We start from the raw sequence: 18,679 nt of genomic DNA, 5'->3' as shown, positions 1-18,679 counted from the left end.
GCAATGCTGTTTTACCATATGCAAAAGTGTGCGTCTTATAGAGAAACAAACACACAAAAATCCCCAGTGAATCCATTTGTTACGATTACAAAATCTTTCAAGGCCTCAAGTGCAATCCTATTACAGTCTTAATTGAAAGATAACATTTTAACATGGAAACTGATTCATTGCAAGTATTTATTCTTAACTATTTAAGTCATTGAAAAAAATCAATTTGAAATCTACGGGGAATTTTACGTTATGTGGATTTTTTTTAGCGTAAAAATTGTCCTGAATGACGGTCACCACGTGCACTTTTTGGGTTTCTACGCAGCAAAGGAGGGCAGCTCTCACTTTTAACTGCATAATGCACACATATTCAGCAAAAGCAATTGCACGCTCACTGGTCGAACGTCAGCATATTGGGTTTAAACACAAAAGGAGCTGCTTTTTCTTAGTATTGCATCCTGGAAGCAACATGTCTCATAGTCCCACAGAAGAAGAAGAAACGAACAGGTCAACAATTTGTGATATATTACAGCGGCTGTAATCATTATTTATTAACAAGACAAAGCAATACTCATTCTTTGTGGAATGAGGGCGAGGTCCTTCTTGTTGTGGGCTTGCCACACCATGTTGGAAATGGACAAAATCCTCGCCGTGGCGAGATTACACATCGCCAAATTCAGAGGACATCGACAATAAAAGAAAGTCAAATAAAGTCAAATAATAAATTATTGTGCCGCGTTTTGCAGAGCTGGCCCAAAATCAGCGCTCGGAAATCTGCCCCGGTCAGGGTCTTGAGACGCTGCCACATTGTCAGTATTGTTGCTGCTAAGCGTGAATCTGCCGTGCGAGGTTTTCTGTTGTTGCAGCAAAAAAAGGAAGAATGGTTCCGCGTCAGGAGAGGACGGGAAATTAAGGCGGCTTAAATTAAGGGATGTTAGGGCCTACGAGAGAACACAACTTGAAAATATAAAGTGTGTCTGCGTGTCTTCTTTGTTTTTGTTACCTGTTGCTGAAGAAGGTAAATATCGTTTGCTGCATGATTAACAAAAAAAACAATATCTATTCTATAATGCTCTTTTTCTGCATGTCTGAAAGTGCGTGTTGAAAATACAGAGGCGTTTAAATATTAAATACATAAATAATAATAAAAAAAAACATACAAAAAAAACACATGAAAAAAAATGAATCGAACATAAAAAAAAGAATTAAAGCTTTACTGTAAAAGTAATGCATTTAGACGGGATGAGGAATGATTACTTACATGAATGAAAGCTTTTGGAACTTCGAAGAAAAAAATATATAACTGCAATCGTTGTGACATCGCCACGTATATATCTCTATAGTATGAGCAGAACTTTTGCACGTCTAACCGATTGTACGCGGATCCCCCCCTCCTTCTCCCCTTCCCCCAAGTCCATCATCGAAACCCAACGTCGACCGTTCACCCCCCTTTGCACGTTGTCCGACGTTTCTTTGGTCTTTGTGCGTTGCTTGAAAAATAATATTTTATGTTTCCGTCGTCTGTTCGTCCCGGAGAAATAAGCATGATCGTCTGTCCAAAGTGTTGCGTTCCATCCAGTTAAACAAAAAATAAGTCACCAATATCTTGTTTTATGTACTCCTAACTCAAGGAATGTATTCGTGTCCGTAATATAAATGTGCGTACTTCGAAGTCAGTTTCCTTTTTTGTTACAAAGAAATCATATTGCAGAAGATATGAGAACCAAGTACTTCAATACTTACTGGCGCTATACAATAATAATCATCATCAGTATCATCATCGTAATCAGAAATCAAAAGGTGAACCTCTCACAATCATTCTCATCTTGTAACCAGTTGTGGGAATACCACATTCCTCTGGTAGGGAGCAGTCTTTTCATTGAGTAATCACTGTTGGCTTTCCACAATGTGGTGCCCATTTTGTGCACCCTGCGGAGATGATAACGATGGGCTGAGTTGACCTAATCTAGGTTTCAAACTCAGCCTTTCGATTGTGAGCAAAGCATTCTGCCACATTTTCTACAGTACACTTACCGTGTTTTTGTGATAATTATAAACGGGAAAGGCAAATTAAATTTTACAAAAAAAGGATGACAACATCTACAATCGATTCCTCTACAAGCAATACTGTTGTTGTACCTTATTTGCAGGTGGACTTGTACGATCAGCTGCGTCTAGAGCAAAACGGTAAATATGATCCGACTGTTGTGTTGGGATATTGAAAGACACGTGCAATAGTGCGCATTGGACATTCATCAACTTCCATGGAACGAGGATTTGAAAGCAGAACGGCATCAACAAATGAAGTTTTAATGGGTTTTAGAATTTACAACATTCAGTGCAGCTAATATCTATGGAACGAAACCCAATGCAATTTTGAATTAGGTAATTGTATTCTGGGATCTGATAAGATTAATTGCCTTCACGCTGTTCATTTTTGTTTTACTTCTTTTATGGCCAAAGAGAAGAAGCCTCGCTGACTCTCAATACTCTTTGCACGAGGCTCCCGCTTTGGGATATTTGGTCAAATTCCTCGGAGAATATTTCGCGTCTTCGAGAACACACGAGGCAATGATCCTCAACGCCTATAGGAATGCCGTCAACCTACTTTCTGTACCTACCATCAACTCGCAAATCACAGAATACAGACACATCTATGATAAAATTTGCAAATAAAGCTTGGCCAGCTGGTAATTTATAGCACACATCGGCATCATCACAATGTGTACAAGATACAATAGTGTACGTACGTTGTAAAATGCTTTAAGCCAGCTGTTATTGCCATTTTCTACAAAGCAGGGAACGATTACAATGGTAATTGTATTTTTGTGTTGTTTAGATATCTTATCAGATCCCATGTCATCTCCCCCACAATCTGTTATTCATCTCATACACACCACATCACACGTGCTCAAGTACAGAATGTGAAGAGAGATGCATGTTTTTTTTAATAGCTTGGGGAGTAGTGGTGCAGCGGTTCACATACTGTGTTACAATCATCCCAGTTACCTGGGTTTCATTCCTGGCCATGCACGTGTCTGAACCTGCCCTGGCCTCACCCAGGTTCATTCTTCGCCTTAATTTTGAAGATCTGGCGTAGAGTATAAATGTACGCACTGGAGAGAAAAAGGCGGCCCTGGGCATTATGCATACCACACCACCCTCTCGTGTGCATGCCAGTCGAATTTCGGCTCGCTAGCAGCATTTTCTCTTAGGCCCATAAGACCCTAGGACAAATAGACACTAACATGAAAAACACTGTCACCACTGGTTTTAAATTGACTAACCTTAGGACACGGAATACAAAAAATAATACAAATAGGAGTTGACAATAAATATCCGTGCTCATTATAGGGCACACAAATATCACTCGTGCTGAGTCAAGTACAATAATAATAATAATGATGTTGACGATTCCATTGCATTTGATTAGCATCTCATCGATATCGTGTGTGTATGCATGCAGTGATTTGGAGATAAAAGTTTCCGACAGAGGGAATCGGAGAGAATCTAACGATCGATTGTTCCGCTTGCTTTGTCTAAAAATACAAAATACTTGTCAAACACCACGCTTTAAAATACTCACCAACCTAATTACAACCCCAACCCCCTCACTTTTGAATGAAAATGGAACGCTCCAACGTTCCTACACGTATGTGGACAGTTCTGTATTCACCCTGATGGGGGGTGAGTAGAAACGATTGTAAGAGAGGAGTGGAGTTCAAAATGTATTTAACGACAACGTTATTAAGTGAACACATTGCAAAACGGAGTCCGCCGACTTCAGAGAATGTATCTGGTGTAAAAAGTCGAGAACTTTTTGAATCTCTGTCAGACTCGCACGTTTCAAGATTCGCTGATATAATTATCAAAAATCACGTGACTCCATTTGTCTGGAAAGCATCCATGCGGTTGTGTGATTTAGTGCCATAACAGTCGTGGTGCGTAGGAAAAAATCATTTTTAAAACATTATTTTACGTGGATTATTACCTGGTTTCTTTGCTTTTCCAAACAGCTAATGGCGATATCGTATGAAAAATCACTTTGCGAACACACACACACACAACAACATTTGCATTAAGCGCCGTTATTCAAAGTGCTGTACTGTGATGTGTTTCATATAATTAAATCAGCTTCTCCCTCCCCCTCTCCTTAATTATTTACATTGTAAAGCAATTATTGTTTTATTTGATTACAGAACGAAACCTTTGGACTGTCATTGTTAATGCTCCTTTTTCCGGCGGCACGGAGACGGAGCAGAATGCCATTGTGAGCTGTAAATTAAACCTCTTGTTAGATGCGTGAGTTAATTAGCCCAACCTTGAAGATCTGTGGCAGACGATTGTATATTATTCCTTGGCTGCATCAATTGCAAAAAGAGACAATGGGGATTTATGTTCCTTTTTATTTGGCATCAATGCTGAATGAACCATGATACTGAAATCTGAGCAAGTGACAAAAAACATTCACGGAGAGTTGAAACCCCCTGATTTTTAATCCAGTGCCTCTGGAGGAGCTGGCTTCGTGTTGCAATGTGTTTGTTGAGGCTGCACCACGTTCACACGTCTGGCTTTGAGCTCGTGATGCGTTGATCCGAGCTCAAATTGTCAAAAACATTCCCAGCAATGTTTTACTTTCCATTCCTGCTACCGCCCGAGTTGGCGAAACTTCAGTGGTTCCGAATGTGGCCAAACGCAGCGAACCGTGCGATAGCCACTGGAAATGAGCGGAGTTATCAAGTAACGCACTCTCTCACTGGACACGTGAATACATCCGCACAACAATCAAGTTTAAATCCGTACAACTAAAGTTTTGCCACCTGACTTGGCACCAATGTCTGCACTGGCCCATGGGCTATGCCTGTCTCTTTTTTTCCCGAACGGTGGTGTGCGTGTGGAAGCCAACACCAGAGTATTCGGGCTGCGATTGTAAATTTGAGTGCTACCAAATTTTATTTTGCCGCTTAATAGGTCGACAGAAAATATATGGCCCTTGCAGTTTTCCTCAAATGAGTGCACCAACTATAAATAGATCTGTGAGAAAATGAAACTTCAAAGAAGAAAAAAATGCATTTGTTACGTATAGAGTTGATCATCTTTGGGTTTTCGTTATTACATTTGATTGGGTTTATCTTGTCTTGTTAAATAAACAAAAAAAGCGAGTTCAATTAGAGAGAATGATATGGGGGGGGGGGCCTATTTAATTTGAGAAAAATCAATTTAGGGTAGAGACAAGGGATTACATTACGTGAGAATAAGACAGAATCAGAGTCTATTTGGACTGGAGGAATCCGATTAACTATGACGCTCTTTTTCACAGATGTTCCTTTATGGGCTGGGTGAGAAAGTTACTAACAGCAATGACACACAGGTCTGCGTGGGATAGTCCAAGCTGACCTGTGTAGTCTCATTCATGCGACTCATCGATGTAGTCTTATTCATTACAGAGATAGGTCTGGCTGAACACCCAACAGGAAGAGAGCACGTGATCTCCACATGCCTAGCCCCACTTTGACCGACGCCACAATTCCCCGTCAAAGCTGTGGGTCTTGAATCCAACACAACAAACGTGGCTTCTAATAGAAGGATGCCGCCGTGGCGAGATGTTACATACCTCGCCTGGTATACAGGAGGTCGTGGGTTGGATCCCGACCCTGACGCCTGCTGTATATTTGGAGTGTGCATGTTCTCCCCGTGGACGCGTGGATTTTTCTACGGGTCCTCCGGGTTTTCCCTCCACATTTAGAATCAACGTGCGTTTCGAGTAGTTGGCTGCTATAAGTTTCCACGTGATCAGCCACTTCATTGAGCTATCATTTGTGGCCATGTCGCTTCTATCAAAGAGCGAGATAACTCAGTGGGCCTTACCTGGTAAAATAAATAAAACACGTTTGTTTTAAAATCTTTGTCTGCACTATGCATTGCGTAATCTGTAACACCATGCAACAGTATTCAAGTGTTATCCAAAGTCCAAACAACTACTTTTCTGGTGACTTTTCTCACGTTTTTCATCTATTGTTATTCTTTATCGCAATCACGACCAATACTAACGCTGTGTCCTGAAACGTTGTCCAGGAGTGGGGGGGGGGGGTTCATTGCGATTTTGATTATTATTTTTTTACCATTTCACTTAAGTTGTTGTTGTAACATTCGTCAAACCGTTACGACCACTGCTCTTGACAAGTATATTTCCAAGCAAACGTACAGCTTTTTTGTTGTTGTTATTTTCATGCCATACACATGCAAGCAACGTTGTGAGAAGCACCGCGATTGAAAAACAATTATACGCACCTTACAAGAAACACGTTATTTTACCGTCAACATTCTACATTCAAGTGGTTTGTTTTGACAGCGTTAGAGAATGTGGGCAATCTATAATCGACCACGATTTCAAGTTGGTGTGTCGTGACTATGAATGATATCAATAACAGCAGCTGAGGAAATTCTTGAGCCAACTGTAGCCGTCCGTTTATTTCGAAGCAAATGCATTCGATACATCACTACTGCTACTCGAGAAAAGAAAAAAAGTAATAATACATTGGATTCATATAGCACTCTTCATCCATGGATGAAAGCGAATAAGGAAACGCCGCTAGGAAGGGAGAGAATGGTGTTTGTGTGAAGGTTCACCAGTGACTAAAATCGCACACACTCGAATTGTACGTGACTTTCAATTTCTGAACACCAATGCAAAGCTCTCTGATTTGTAGTGTACATATGAACCGCTGTGCAAATCTGTTCTAATTGAACTATGCAACTGGGTCTGGTGTCATTTGTCTTGTGTATGCCCCACGTGTTGTTGCTTGACCGATTGTCATTAATAAATTGACGTGCGAATAAATAGCAAACTCGCTGCCGACACTTATCTGTAACAAAATATCTAATTAAAGGCATCTCTTTTTTTGTACGAGAGTACGTCTTTTATTCCCAGCCGCCCAGCGGTGGTGATCCAGAGCTGTGGAGGCAGCGGGGGGTGATGTGGATCGCGCACAATTGTTGCGAAACTCCTTCCACTTGGGCCTCGAGGTGGTGTGCCATACCCCAGATGCTCTTCTGCGGCCGTCTGGAACGCTCTTCAAATATCATAGAAAGCCACTGGAGCTATGCACTTTTAAATCTGGATTGGAAACTAATTTCTGCAGAACTGCTTTTTGTGTGTAGTTTAACACGTAGGCTTTCGCGAGCAATATTATCCATAAGAGTTTTTTTTTGGGGGGGGGGGTTAGATCGCGTAAATAATAACCCCCCCCCCCGGGCCTTCGCACCTGATTGGCTCACAAGTGACGACATCACATCCCTCTATTTAAGACCGAAACAGGAAGATTTCTCCACACATCTTCCCGTCGGCTAATGATGCTCCTTGTAATTGCTGGAGAAACGTCTCGCTCGAATCGTGAACGTTGTGGGTTTACTATCCAACACACCGGTGTGCTGTACTAGTAACGAATTGGGACGTTGCAGCCAAAATGTGGAATCCACCCGTTCTATATGTATGGGATAGAGTGTTTCCCCCTCGCATGCGTGGCTCTTCACCAGGTGCTGCGGTATCCTCCCACATGTAAGCGCTGATTATTTGCCAAAAACACCTTAATGTTTAGATTACTGCAGAACTTGGGCAATCGTTGCCAGCGGCTCACCTCGTGACTGCACTCCTGCTCGTCTGCGATTCCTCGGACTTCTGACTCGTTCTCTCCCAGCGAACACCGTGGAACATAGGCACCGCTTGGTAAGTTTCATTTATTTTTGTCCATTGCGAAACGTCCCTGCAATGGCGGTGAAACTCCTCGGGAAAACCACAACGGGCATCTTATCCGCATCGTCCGGGGCGGTGTGGGCAGATCGTACGACCCACAATTATTCGCTAAAAATCGGATAAAGGACGACCCTCCCCCTTATCCGTGAAACCCTCCCAAACAAAAATGGTCAATTTAACGCCACCGTGGCGATCACATCCAGGGTTGCGCCTCTTATCCGTGGATTAAACAGATATTGATTTGCCACGACACTCGTCTGATCCGCAAAAGGGCAAACTATTGGTAAGTTTTCGCGAATCGATTGGAGGCCGCAGTATGAGTTACAGCCGAGAGAAGGGCGTGCGAATGGAGTTGTGCTGTGCAATGCTTTACCCCATGGGGCTTTGTCTCAGCTGGAGCGGTGCAGGAATATGCCCCGAGAAATGAAGCACTATACTCTTTGTTTTTTTCGGTAAAGTCACGTAGGTTAAAAAATAAAACAAATTAAATCACGAAGTTTCGGAGGCAACACAAGCTTCCGTCTTCAGGTGGAACCGTCACAGCAATTTTGCTGTGACGGTATCAACAGCAATTTTGCTGTATCAACAGTAATTTTGCTGTGACGGTTCCACCTGAAAACGGAAGCTTGTGTTTCCTCCGAAACGTCGTGATTTAATTTATTTGTTTTATTTTTTAACCTACGTGACTTTTCCGAAAGAACCAAAGAGTATGGATCCTTGCAGTCACGAAAACTTCAAATCTAGAAAAAATTGGGATGCAGCGAACCAACCCCTGGATTCTCGCACTTTGGAATTACGTGAACATGTTATTTTATTTTTTATAAAAAATTATATGCAGAGGTGTCCGTGTGATATAGAGGGGGAAACAATCAATTTGGTGACACTATCGCAGCAGTAAAAAGGGAAATATGAAATCACGTGGATTTACACGATAATAATGATGTACTTTCTCGGGTGAGAACCTACTTATGAATAGCGACTACAATTTGACACATCTGTCTGCCGCAGCGTTTGCTTGTCGGGAAAATTGTTATCGAGCACAGTCAGAAAACGCTGTTCGCCCTTTTGGCGATCTCTGGTCTAACACAGGTGAGACGAGGCCTCTGCTCTAGGCCAATCAGTGTGAAAGAGAACGCACACAATCAGAGCACGTGCGTGTGCATGTTTTGCCAAGGGCATGTGTGGTTCATGCAGACTTGACGCCTTGCAACAATAGGCGTTGCCTCTTTGGTGAGCAGCTTACAATATAGGACATTTCTTGCCAGTATCAAAATAAAACAATAGGTGTTACCCTTTCTGGCAGGAAATCAGTTGTGTGAAGGTGTTAAAATCACCGAACAGGATCCCTTTTCAAGGAATCCTGTCCCCAGTAACACACACGTACTCGTGGTGAACATGCATACAAAAAACATGCTCTGATAATAAAATCAATTATTGGTCCACACCAAAGACAGCTTTCTTTTGAGCCTAAGACAATGTATATAAAATCAGAGGATGTTTTTTTTTGCATGTTCACCAAAATGATTTTTTTCCGTGTGTCATCATCTTAACACCTTTTCTTATTGCCAGAAAGAGTACAACCTATTGTCCTATGCCTATTGGCTGTTTGGACATCTTAACGCCTCATGTATTATTGCCGGAGAGGGTAAACATCTATTCTTTTATTCATCGAACACAGTCAGCTCTCATTCTGAGCAGAAGCAACCGAGAGTAGTGGTGGTAGTCAAGAGTGGCTCGAGTCGGTGGTTCTTCACCTGGGGTGCACGCAACCTCCCAGGGGTGCGAGATGCCCTCTCTGTGGATGCGAGACATGGCCAGACGCGTTTGGAAGGTAAATCATCGAAAGACAAATGAAGCACGCGCACGTACAGTACGTACAACGGATTGGTTTCATCAAAGCCTAGTGTGTGTATTAACATGTTTTTACGATCGAGAATCAAATTGGTTGCAAGGCTGCTGCAGTAAAGGTTAAGACGCACTGCGCTAGAACGTCGTCAGTGGGGGGGGGGGTGGGGGGTTCGGGGGGGGGGGGCGCCGTTTCAACAGCGCCCCTACGAGTCCCCCCCCCCTCCAAGCCAGGCCCTCGCGGACAAACAATCTGCGCGGGGTCCGGCATCGCGGGGCGCAACGATCCGCCGAGCAGCGGTGCGCCGAATGTGGCGACACGTGAAAATGTCCTCAATGCCCCCCCCCCTTCTCCCCCGCCCATTGAGCACGAGGCGACTTTAGAGCGGAGCTCGGCGTTAGAGACGTCAAAGCCGACGGGACCCACTGCGCCGTGGCATCTTTTGCCACGCACGCACCGAGGCACAAGATCACCGCTCTCACTTCTCCCCCCCCACCTTCCCCCCGTGGAGCCTTGAACAGAAGTTCGCAGCAACGTGTGCATATGTACGTTGAACTTCTTTCGCACCGTACGTAGCCAACCGTGCGCATCGGAGGTGCGAGGGAACGACGACACACGAAAAAATGAGTTCTGAATAAATTTAGTTTTCAATCTACATTTATAAGTGCATAGCTCCGGTAGCTTCTTAATATCAGACGGAAGAGCGTTCCAGACGGCCGTGGAAGAGCATCTGAGAAGAGTGCGTGATGTAGTGACCGTCTATGTTCGATGGTTATACAAAAGCTGCTGCTGCAAAGACGACCGGAGTTCAAATGATGGTTTATGCTCCTTGACGAGATCAGCGACGTGTCTTGGTTCATCTGTGGCAGTGTGCGCCAACCTCTACGCCACCACTTCCAACACACACACATACACACACAAACATACACAAATAGAAAGACCCCCCCCCCCCCCGTTGTAGCATTTAACAGACTGTTCGGCCAAGTGCTGTTCGCGAGGAGTACCTATAGAAGGCCAGCACGGCACACGAGGGGGTGGTTGAACAACGCCACGCACAGCCACCTTTGTCTCCCCGGTGCTAACGTTTACACACTGCACCAGGTACTCTGAATGGACCTGAATATTTGAACTGGTCCAGCACCAGTTCAAATATTCGCCACTGTTATTGGTCGTGAACGGGAATCGAACTCGGTTCGACGGGTTCATAGCGCGAGGCCCTAACCACGACACTGCCCTACTGCTCCCTATCAAAGACAAAGATAAAGATAAGACAAAGATCCCCCGTGTAGCCTTAACAGACTGTAGGGGCAAGTTCCGTTATCGAGCACCTATAAAGGCCGGCACGGCACACGAGAGGGTGGGTGGCCAACACTACGCCCGGCCGCCTTTGTCTCCCCAGTGACGATGTTTACAAGTCGCACCAGGTACTCATTTGAAGCCGAGTCGACCTAGGGGAGGCCCAGGACCGGTTCAGATAATCGTCACCGGGGTTGGCCGTGAGCGGGAATCGAACCCGGGTTGCCAGGTTCAGAGCGCAGTGCGCGAACCGCTACACGACCGCTCCCCATATGCACACACACGCACACACACGCACACACACGCACATACACACATGCTTGGGCAAAGATTCCCTGCGTAACCTCACAGGCTATTGAGGCGTAGCAGGCAAGCAGCAAATGCTGGCTCGTGAAAGCACCAGTGTACACACACATACTAACAAGACCTCTATCTTCTATCTTAAGTTGAATCGGTGCCCTTTGCATCACGGATCTCAGTAGTGCTGGCTCCGTGGCATTGACAGAGCCATTATCAGAGCCCCCTGGGTAGCCACTCAACCACCTCAGATAATGTCCATCTTGGCATTGCGGTGGCTCTCAGTTGGCCTTCGGTGAAGGGTCCATACGGAGGCTTCGTTAGCAGTCGGATTCCGTCTCAGTAGTCCCGGAGAGATACATGCCAAGGCTGTCTTGTTCGGCCGGAATTACGGTTGCCGTGGTTTCAGAGTCCTGGGAGTCTCGGTCCATTGGCAAGAGGGCATCGTAAGCCTGCAGAACAGAACAAATGGGAGGACGGGGCAGAGATTGCACATTTGCAAAAATGCAGCATCACCATTAAGATTGTGTTTAATCACAATTAGCACCATCATCATCACAGGTCAAAATTCCGTTCCTGGGGTGATCGGGTTTTTAAAAATCCTTTATTAAATCCTTTATTAAATCCTTTATATTAAGTTCGCTTGCTTGCTTGCGTGCTTGCGTGCTTGCTTGCTTGCTTACGACCGTGTAAATCTTTTGGTCGTTTTTTAACCCACTTCCCGTGATCCAATCGAGTTGACATTTTCCACACAGACTCGTTGTGCGTGACAATTAATGTTCGTGAAAAAAAATTCCCAAAATTTTACACTTTTTAGGCAAAAAAAAATGTATTTTACATATATTAAAATATAACTCATTCCTGGCTTTGGCTGAACGTAACAGTCTAAGAGCCCAGAGCGTAACGCCTCCACAGGCCGTGGCGGAGTAGCGCAGTTGGTAGTGCCCTCGCTTCCCATGCCAAAGGTCGCGGGATCGATCCCCGCGTCCTCCACAGGCGAATATATTTTTAAATCCTTTATATTAAGTTCGCTGCCACGCATATAAAGGATTTATAGTGAAAAACTTTGTTTTTACGGGTTATACTTATATTAAGTTCGCTTGCTTGCTTGCTTGCGTGCTTGCTTGCGTGCTTGCTTGCTTACGACCGTGCAAATCTTTCGGTCGTTTTTTAACCCACTTCCCGTGATCCAATCGAGCTGACATTTTCCACACAGACTCGTTGTGCGAGACAATTAATGTTTGTGAAAAAAAATTCCCAAAATTTTACACTGTTTAGGGAAAACTAATTAAATATTTAATCACCAATTGCTTAATACTGGCAGACAATCATCTGACCCATAGGTGGCAGCCATCTCAAGCCAGAGGACGAGAAGACTCTAGCCGCCACGCATATAAAGGATTTATAATGAAAAACTTTGTTTTTACGGGTTATACTTGTTTCCAGTGCAGCTCCAAGACTTTGGAACGCGTTGCCTCTGACAATAAGACGATTATAATCTCTCGTGCTATTAAATCTGACCCCTGAAAACTGACCTCTGTAAAATGGCCTTCTCCCAATAGTTTTGGTCGTTTACGCTGCAAGCTCGGTCTTATTTCCCTGCTTTCCATACACGGTGGCGCATTGGGATAACTTGGATGAAATACGCCTTACAAATGTAAATGTATATCAAAACCGTCAGCATGAAATGCATATAGTAATGAATGGTCCCAACTTTTCTTTGCAACAAAAGTTGGGTCTCCTTGCTCCACTGAGCATGAGGTGGTTGCTCACTTCCATCGATTGTCCCAAGCCATTGACGGAAATTCCACATTCCTATGGTAAGTGCTAACCACCCTCTGTGACCACCGTTTCATCTGGTACAAAGTGCACTGCTTAAGCCACTCGGGAGTAATGATGGGTCTGAGTTGACAGCCACTCGTTGTGTTTACTCGATAACTTTCCTCCAGAAGGCCCATCTAGAAGCTCTGTCTACCGGAGGCCCTTCCACCAGCAGAGGTTTGAGCAAAGCAATTGCAGGGCTGCACCTTTGTACCCTTCCGATTGCGAGTCGAGCTCCGTCATTGCCACTCGCCCCACAATATCAAAAATCCTCGTCCGTAACGTAGGCAGGCATCTTTCCTGGATGCGAGCTCCGTTATCTCTCAGCCGTGCTTGCTGGCTTCATGAAGCTCCGGGATGGAGCCACCCGAATGCGACACCTGGCGAGGACGTTGTGAGAGTTCAGAGCGCTCGACTCGCAATTGGAAGGTTGAACGTTTAAATCCCGGTTTGACAGGCAGACTTGGGTGGCGGTGGGACAAAAAAAAAGTATCATCTGATTTTGAGACGTCGACCTAATTTTATTTTTCTAGGCAAAGACCCAGGGAGCTGTAGAGCCCCTTTTTCATAGGAGACCTGACCACAAATGATAGCCCAACGAAGTGGCTTATCATGACGTGAACATTTATAGCAGCCAAATATTCTAAAAGCACGTTGTTGATTCTAAATGTGGAGGGAAAAAGCTGGAGGTCCCTGAGAAAAATCCACGCGACCACGGGGAGTACATGCAAACTCGAAATATACAACAGGCCTCGCCAGGGTTGTGATGGAACCCATGACCTCCTGTATACTGGGCGAGGTAGTTAACATCTCGCCACCGTAGCGGTCATCCTATGGAATAAGAAACTTCCACCACTGGCTCTGACCGCTGTTTCCGAATGCCCGGCACAGGCAATGGAGTTCACCGATACCTGGACCGGAGCGTGTCGCGAATCAACAAATCAAGCGAATTCCATCACCGGTTGTGGGCGGCCAATGGAAACAAGTGTTTCCTACCACCGCGAACGGATGTGGCATACATCCTCGTCTGTTCTACGCGTTTATGGAAACGTCGGCATAATGTTCATCCTACTTAATTGTACGCCGGACGGTTTAAAAGTAATTTGTCGCAGACAGCGTCCGCTGCAGGGAAATGTGTTTCTTACATTGACCTATGTTCGAGCAGCACTTTTAGATTTATCCTGTAACACGGTTTAATTTTCTTTGTACGTAGCAGTTATTTCACACGCGTGCTTAGCAAACCGTGTTAACCGTAGGTGCTGGTGTAAGGACAACAAACTTTGATTTCTAATCAATCGGTCGACGTTGCTCTGCTTTCTATTCTAATAACAATACTCAAATAATCATAATAATAACCATTAGAGTATTTGTCCAGTACCGAACAGGATATCGCAGACAACGTCACGAGGCCGAGGCCTGTGAAAATGCTCGAGTGGAGAGGCGCCGGTCACTCTCCACCGCGCACGTTGTCTGTACGCGTGTTGAACCTCTTTCGCACCGTGCTAAATTTGGACACATTTTGGTGACCCAAGACCCAGGCCATTCTTGCGACTATCCTGGGGGGGGTCCCTCGAGTTCCCACCTGGGCAGATGAACACACTCCACAACTCGTGCAGTGGTTCGGGAGGCCCTCCAAGCCGTGCCCGATTGGGTACCAACGCAACTTTATCGCAACAACAAAAAAAACACATTGGGGAGGGGGGCCCCCCGAGATGACGCAACTTCTCCTCACCTCGTCTCGGTGCGGGCTGCCATCGTCGCCGCCGCCGCCGCCGCCAGCGGCTGCCCGCGACTGCCTTCCCGCTCCGAACAGACGGGCCCCGGGCTTGGAGCACATCCTGAAGAGTGCGCCCCAGGACACGGCGGTCCCCGCGGCGCCTTTGCTCATCGTTCCCGACGCCTCCTTTGCCGCGACGGAGCGGCACGAGGAATGCATTTCGTGCGCGCAGAAGATTGGAGAGAGGGGGGGGGGGGTGTCGGCTTTGGCAGCGTCGCCGCTCGAGATTTACTTCTTTCTTGGGCTTAGTTTTTATTATTTTATTAAGAGTCCAATCATTTATTTATTCACGTTCCCCCCCTCACCCACCCACCCCGCGTCCCCCTCTGCCCGGATTAACTCGCGGCGTGGAAATTTACAGCGCAGAACAATTAAAATCGCGACGTCACGTGCGTCCAATTTGTTTTTGAAGTTTCCGAGTACAGGGTTTTGTTTTTTTGCCGGCCGATGTGCGATGTGTGCAGTTGTATCCCCTTCCTTGTGCTCGTGATTATAAAGAGCTCAGTCTTCTGAGACAGATTAAACACATAGCGCAAGCCTGAGAGAGGGGATTTAGCGCATTTCTCGTGGCATTAACGGGAAAAAATTGTTAAGGAACGGGGCCCCACTGGATGTCGTACACATCTACCACAAAAGTGTCACAAAATGCGCTTTTGCTGTGTATGTAAACCTTACGCGTGTACGTTCAACTTCTTTCGCGCCGTACGTAGCCATTAGAAAAAAAATCAACCACTTGTGTTGGTCTCATTTGAGGATGAGAAGAGGCTTTCTCTTGTCAATGCACCACTTTGTTACGGTTGTGTTGAACTTCGTTCCACTGCCTGGTCATCAAACACCGCATCGCGTGCTTTCAGATGGCACTTCTGCGGCCGTCTGGAACGCTCTTCCTTCTGATGAGGACACCACTAGAGCGATGCGCTTTTAAATTTAGATTGGAAACTCATTTCTTTAGAACTACTTTTTTGTACTCTTTGGGTCTTTGTGTTTAGTTTGTGGTCCTTCCCCGCACCTCCGAATACGCACGGCGCCTGCGAAATTCAACATACATAACGGGGTGTACACATTCATTACAATGTTCTCCTTCAAGATACGTTGATACGTTGTTTCTCAATCACGAAGTCAGCTTTCACAAGGCGCTGTGTGTCCAGCACCAACGCTCGACCCCACTTTGTCTCACCAGTGCTGGTGTTTCCACAATGAGGATGAGTCCCAAAGCCAGATGGGATATCGTTTGCCACCGACATCAGTAGCGGGCTGAGATTAAAATGCAGGTCGCTGGATTCTTCGTGCAGCGGGCTAACCACTGCGCCACTACTCCCCATCAAAAGCTCACCAATACCAATCGGCACCATTCGCCACTCAGTGACGGTGACATCACCACGGCGCCCGTGCCAGGCCAGGTGCACTTTGAGGCCACGTGAAGTGTCGAAGGCTCGCTGACAGGAAGAGGTCACGGGACAGACCCAGGTGACATGGGTTGGCTGACTGAGATGACGCGCAGATGCAACAGCTGTACCCCCGATTGTGACAACTTGCTGCATTTTTGCCGCCCGACGCTCCGCTCGTTGCTGTGAGCGTCGCTCCTCTGAGCGTTGCTCCTCTGCCCTCCGTTGCTTTTGGAGGGGGACTGCCTCCAATTTCCAGGTAGCGTCCTTCACGAGCCTCCTCCACAGAGGCCGATCTTGACACCGATAGTGCCAAACACCCACACTCCGAGATGCAGATGCTTTGCAGAAAACACGCGCACAACCACAAACTCAATACGTAATTTTTATTCAAATGTTTTAAGTAAATATATCATGTTTGTGCAGAATTCGACTTTCATTTAATTCGTCATAGTAGCAAACGCGCAACCGGTGTAAATTCACACAGCCTATGTGGAGGTGCCTTTCTAGACAAGACGTCGATCTACGGGCCAGAAACTTCTCGACTGTAAGAAAGAAAGAAAATGTGCTGCGTTCCATCAGCGTTCGCTTGTGCCCTGCGTTTCATCGCATGGGGCAAATGCAAGCGGTACCGCGCCAAGCTCAACTGACACGCATACCGTATTCTCTGGATTACTAGAGCCTCCGAAAAATAAGCAGCACTCCTCACCTCTCCCCGGTTTCTATAAAGTTGAACAAATCTGGTCTGTAACGCACGCGCGCAAACACACACACACAAAGATCCCCGTGTAGCCTTAACAGACTGTTAGGGTAAGTGCTGTTAGCGAGCACCTATGAAGGCCAGAACGGTACACGAGGGTGTGGGTGGCCAGCACCACGCCCGACCGCCTTTGTCTCCCAAGTGACGATGTTTACACACCGCACCAGGTACTCATTAGAGGCTGAATCTACTTAGGGGAGGCCCAGGACCGGTTCAGATATTCGTCACCGATGTTGGCCGTGAGCGGGAATCGAACCCAGGTTTCCGGGTTTGTAGCGCAGCGCGCTAACCGCTACACTACCACTCCCCACAGACAGAGAGACACACAAAGACACACACACACAGACACGCACCTAACAGATTATAAGATGCACCCCCTCATCCCAATCTTTTGCTTTCAAATCGAGGAATGGGGGGAAAAGTGATTTTACTCCAGAGAATACGGTATATGTTAAGTAAAGGTAATTTGTAACACAAAGTATAACTGAAAAATACAATATTATCATTAGCATTCACAACACTATAAATATATCGTATATAAATAGTATTTTTTTAAATCTGTAAGCACAACGCAAGTGACAATTTTATATATATTTTTTCCTATTCGCTGTGCTGTGCTTTGGTCAAATTTGGCAGCTTGCTGTGCAAAAATTCATAAGCTTGCACTATTGCAGTCGTACAATCTCTATCACACGCTCACACACGTTAAACAATCATCTAACGGAACAATTTAACTTAAGAAACACTTAACATTAATTTGGAACACATTCTACAAAGATTAAATAATACTGGGGTTATTTGGTTACACATACTCTATGAGAACAATTATGTAAAAAAAGCCATATTATTGACATAACACAGACACACGTACCCTCTATAAGACCATTCAAGACACATGGAAGCGCTAAATGAAATGAAATGTCAAGGAATGGTTGCACCATTATATGGCTCAATTACGTGAACGTTCGATTGTGTATACAACAGTTCGGTTCAGAACGAAATCCTTCGAAGATTTTTCACCGAAAGTGAATCTGCAAAGTGGACATGAGTGCCCAGATTAAGGACGCTGAACATCTACCTCCACGTTCAGGGCATACACACGATGGAAATGTAACGCACGAGGGGGTTTTGCTTTCTGAAACGCATCTCTTCGCCGGATTAAGCGGAAGCCAACTTTGAAGGAGGTACACGAATGTGGTAGGTCAACATTAGTCCGTCGCTGCGTGTTTTTTTTTGTAAACGCGGAACGCGAGACACGTTTTCAGCAAACGTCACCGGTGATTTTCATCGAGGTGAGGAAAAAAACAAATGAGGTGCTGTCATCTGACTCGGAAAGTAGGCCTTGATTATGACGGCAGTGTCCCGCAACCTTCACGTTTGAAAACATTCAGGGAATGGTGTGTAGGGGGGGGAATTTTAATAATACTACTACAAATTTCACTTACAAGACGAAAGAGTGACTGATGTGAAAGCCCCGGGGTTTAAAAGCAACAAACGCCAAGCAACGTGCTCGGGGTGACAAAAAAAACAACCCACCCCCCGCGGCAAAGAAACGGGGATGGGAGCGAAATGATAAATAGTTTGCAGGACTGCTCAATAATACGGCAGCAGGTAAACAACAAACAGACATCTTCACAATCGCCATACATTCTTTTCACAATTTCATTTGTTGCCATTACCAGACAACCGCACATTATGCGAAAGAGAAATGCTGCTGGAAAAATAGCAACCGCGTCTACTTTATGTTCGTGTGTAC

Source organism: Lampetra planeri, chromosome 40 (assembly GCF_965212315.1).
Source record: "Lampetra planeri chromosome 40, kcLamPlan1.2.h2, whole genome shotgun sequence".
NCBI classification, from domain to species: domain Eukaryota; kingdom Metazoa; phylum Chordata; class Hyperoartia; order Petromyzontiformes; family Petromyzontidae; genus Lampetra; species Lampetra planeri.
This window is presented reverse-complemented; position numbering follows the sequence as displayed.